This window comes from Centruroides vittatus, unplaced genomic scaffold, assembly GCF_030686945.1.
Source record: "Centruroides vittatus isolate TY-2023 unplaced genomic scaffold, ASM3068694v2 contig_2653, whole genome shotgun sequence".
NCBI lineage: Eukaryota > Metazoa > Arthropoda > Arachnida > Scorpiones > Buthidae > Centruroides > Centruroides vittatus.
This window is the reverse complement of record NW_027121690.1, coordinates 1-4305: the sequence shown is the minus strand read 5'-3', so window position 1 is coordinate 4305 and position 4305 is coordinate 1. Positions and strand designations below refer to the sequence as shown.

Sequence of the window (4305 nt, the reverse complement as noted above, 5' to 3'; positions counted from 1 at the left end):
GACAAGTACATGGCATTCTGGATACAACACCCGCAATCTTAAATTGATCTCTGGGCGTATTTGTATCTTCACTATTTATGATGCTGATGACATTTGACATATTACTTTTTCGATTCGCAACTATGCATATAGAAATTCTGTAAAGATCGGTTTATATTTTTCAAACATATTTGTAACATAAGGAAATTTTATATAAGAAATATTTTTAATCTCATTTTTAACATTAAATCTATAATTGAAATAAGAGTTGTACCACTTACAAAGTGTATACTTCAGGTGATCATTTACCAAGAATTTTTGAAAAATTTGTTTTATTTGTATATCTATATTTTCTTGTAAAGTTGTTCTATTCAAAATCTTCCTTAATTCAATAATAAATACATTCTTTCTAGTCCCTATGGGACAATAAGAGTCATAATTAATAGTTTTATTATTAAGTGCAAGCGCAAAGAGAAATCGCACGATATGTGAGTCGCGAATAATCGCACTAGTGACAGGTGGCTCGTTGGTCTAGCGGTATGATTCTCGCTTTGGGTGCGAGAGGTCCCGGGTTCAATTCCCGTACGAGCCTTCCGATTTATTTTGTTCGGCATAATAGCGGTAATTTCGAAAGACGTGCGTTTCGTATTATTCGCTTTTTGCTAGGTACGATTTGCTCACGTGTAACGTAAAGGTTTCTTTCGTTTTTTACTGAAGAACGCGTGTGTACTGTTTGAGTAAAATATTGGCAGTAATTGAACGTGGCTCGTTGGTCTAGCGGTATGATTCTCGCTTAGGGTGCGAGAGGTCCCGGGTTCAATTCCCGGACGAGCCCTTAGCTTTTTGATGTCTGCAATGCAGAGAATTCACAGGATTATATGGTTAGATGAGATGAATCCTATATTAATAGAGTTGGTTCAGATGAACGAAAATGGGTGTGGACTACAACGATGAAGTTTATAACTGAGCTAGAAGTACGAACGAAATTGAAATAATGAGCATAATTCCAAGCAAATTTATTTAAATTTAAATAAATTACTGTTGAGTAGATAAAGTTGGAAGCAAATTACATGATGTCTGTAGCATATGACATGGAAGAATATACATAGATTTATGAACAACGAAATATGTGTAATGAAACGAAAGTTTTCATTATATACGGAGAGAGGCTTTATGAAAATTATATTTTAATGTATTCTGCATTACTTTTTCTTACGAACACATTCCACGCAGTAATTTCGTAATTCGACAGAATGCAGTAAAAAGATCAGTATTATTATTGATTCTTAATTCATTTACCGGTTTCATTCCGATTGCTTTGCTTCCGAACAGAAGAACAGTGCATGGATTCAGATTCTTCCCAGCCAGCAGTTACACCGGAAGTCGCAACTTAAAATTCGTTTCCAACGACGTTTTCTTATTCTTTACTCAACCACGACATTTTCGGAGGATAGATTCGATTCTTTTCAGCGCCTCGTGTAAATTTCGTCGCCGAAAAACTTATATATATCTATTTAAAAAACGACGCAACGTTTAAAACAATCGTGGAAAAACAAGAAAATGTTAGAGAGACGAGCCAGCCAGGATTCGAACCTGGAATCTTCTGATCCGTACTCAGACGCGTTATCCGTTGCGCCACTGACCCGCTCCGGGATTTCTACATCGCTAATCCTATTTTTATCAAAATATTACTCACATTTCTATCCGAAGCAATTATTTTCAAGCATTAGAGGAAAAAGTCGCAAAAGTTTCTTTGTTATTCGAAAATCGCTTTCTTCCAACAAAGAAAGTGAAACAATAGAATAATGTATTGTTGCCGATTTTGTTGCGTTTCCTCGTGACAAAAATATTTCATTTTTTAAAAATTTATACTAAATCGGCTTGAACGTCACGCGAAACGCAACAATATCGACAACAATACATTATTCTATTGTTTCACTTTCTTTGTTGGAAGAAAGCGATTTTCGAATAACCAAGAAACTTTTGCGATTTTTTTTTCTAATTCTTAAAAATAATTGCTTCAGATAGAAATGTGAGTAATATTTTTGCAGATAACACAATATACTGTAGAGATATTCTGATAAAAATAGAACAACTGGTTTAGAAATGTATCATTGAGTAATCACAAAATTTCTCGAGTTGAGTTATAGCACAGAACTGGAATAAATATATCCATTTAAAGACAAATCTCTATATTATAAACTTATTTAAAATATTCCACAATCGTTTGAAATATGCGTAACGTGAAACATTGCGTAACGTAAGAAAAAAAATATTTTTTATCGAAATGATCGACAGATTGGAATTTGTTATAATTTTAATAGCCGCTGCCATCTTGAAATAGAAAGTTTTCTTAAATTTTTTATTATAAAATAAAATGATAAATAAAGTTGCAATAGATATTTCTATTGTTTGCCTTTTGTTGAATATATTTTTATAAATATATTCATTAATTCTTATATATTAATAAATAAAATTGTCACATGTGCGAGAGAAAGTTCCTAAATAAAGTAAGTTATTATCTCCGGCAAGTACTTTAAAGAGTTTACTTTATATAGCATGTAAAAAGCCCTCCCCCAGTTGTTCCGACATGGCAGAATAAGCTTTAAAAAATATAAATCATTAAAACAAAAATAAATTAATAAATATGCATTATATTAAAAATAAACAGGTATTTTTACTAAATCGGCTTGATTGTCCGCGAAACGCAACAATATCGGCAACAATACATTTGTCCATTGTTTCACTTTCTTTGTTGTAAGTCGGCGATTTTTGAATGAGAAAGAAACTTTTGCGATTTTTTCCTTTATTTCTTGAGAATAATTCCTTCAAATATAAATGTAAGTAACATTTTGGCAGATTACACAATATACTGTACATATATTTTGATAAAAATAGAAATATTATTCATCGAAACGTTGCAGAGATTAGAATTTGTTATAATTCCATAGACCGCCGCACTTTTAAAATTAAAAGTTTGCTAGCAAATAATAGTTATTTTTTCGCTATTTTCATGTTTCTTGTAAAAACTTTTCTAGCGTAACGTAAGAAACGAAATATTCTTAACTGTTGCCGCTGCCATTTTGATATGAATGACTCGTTAGAAATTAAAAGTTATTTTTTTATTTGATATCGAATATTTTTGTAGAAATTTAATTAGCGAAACATCGCGTAACGTAAGAAACAAAATATTTTTAATCGTCACGATCGCATAGTCTTTAATGTCTTTAAATGAAACTGTTTGAGAATCATATACTATTATCATATCGTTTACATATCTTGCATAATGTTCAATACCTGTTAACTTGGAAATTCTTTCATCTATTGTAATCATGTAAATATCAGCTAATCTTGGTCCGATGACCGATCCGTCGGCAATACCTTTTTTCTGTCAAAAATACTCTGTGAAAATTCTAAAATAATTATTATTAAATATAAATTCTATAAGTTTTATTTCGTATTCAGCAAAGCAAACTTTTCGCCACCGTCGCTCTCTTCCTATCTGCTTAGTATATACAAATTCTATTTAATTATAAACCCACATTATTATAGCATTTCACATTTGAATTTTCAGTAAATATAAATATAAATAAGAAAGGCTGTTGCTTGATTTTGACGATAGCTGTAGTATGTTGTTTTACACGTGATAAAGGCATTTAAACGCCCAGTGTGCCTTTGTAATTGTCACACTGAGAATTTATAAAGCAATGTACAGGGTATAGTAAAGAAATGTTTGCTTGATTAAAGAAAAATTACTGCGCCAAGTAATAAATTTTGTTAGACAAAAATAAGAGATAGGTGTAAGAATGAAAGAGAAAAAATAGTGACAGCAGCACCCGGTATTCCCAGGTCGTCTGCGTCCCAAGTACTGACCGGGCCCGACGCTGCTTGACTTCGGTGATCGGACGAGAACCGGTATTTTCAGCGTGGTATGGCCGCTGTCGAAAACAAATGCCCTTCGCAGCATCACATGCATATTCGTATGCCAATTCGCGTTTGCAATGTCGCTTTTCGTCCTCCTCCCATTCCGTTCCACGCTAAATACACTTAAAACCGGGATCCATAGACAAAAAGTTTATTAAAAATTGATAATTTTACTAATTTAATAAGACTTATTATAACGCATCTGTCTAGATATATGTAATATTATAAATAATAAACAATCGAAAGATCACACCAAGAATTCTTTTTATTGTCGCAATGTCGGCTTGCAATTTTTCGTTTATTTCATTTAAAATATATGCTCTCCTCCCCAAATCAGCCCCGGTACATCATACTTTACCTTTAACGATAGAGTCATCTAGCTAACTCCTTTATAGGAAAAAT

The 4305-nt window shown here is 32.3% G+C and overlaps 4 non-coding genes across 4 annotated transcripts; 2 read left to right on the top strand and 2 right to left on the bottom strand.

The window, feature by feature from the left end:
* Positions 1–499: 499 nt before the first annotated feature.
* TRNAP-UGG (transfer RNA proline (anticodon UGG)) lies at positions 500–571 on the top strand. The gene has a single exon. It is a non-coding gene; the product is annotated as a tRNA-Pro (tRNA).
* A 171-nt stretch (positions 572–742) lies between these two features.
* On the top strand, positions 743–814 carry TRNAP-AGG (transfer RNA proline (anticodon AGG)). The gene has a single exon. It is a non-coding gene; the product is annotated as a tRNA-Pro (tRNA).
* A 737-nt stretch (positions 815–1551) lies between these two features.
* TRNAR-ACG (transfer RNA arginine (anticodon ACG)) lies at positions 1552–1624 on the bottom strand. Its single transcript has one exon. It is a non-coding gene; the product is annotated as a tRNA-Arg (tRNA).
* A 2179-nt stretch (positions 1625–3803) lies between these two features.
* LOC136971635 (5S ribosomal RNA) lies at positions 3804–3922 on the bottom strand. Its single transcript, XR_010880197.1, has one exon. It is a non-coding gene; the product is annotated as a 5S ribosomal RNA (ribosomal RNA).
* Between the last annotated feature and the right edge of the window lie 383 nt (positions 3923–4305).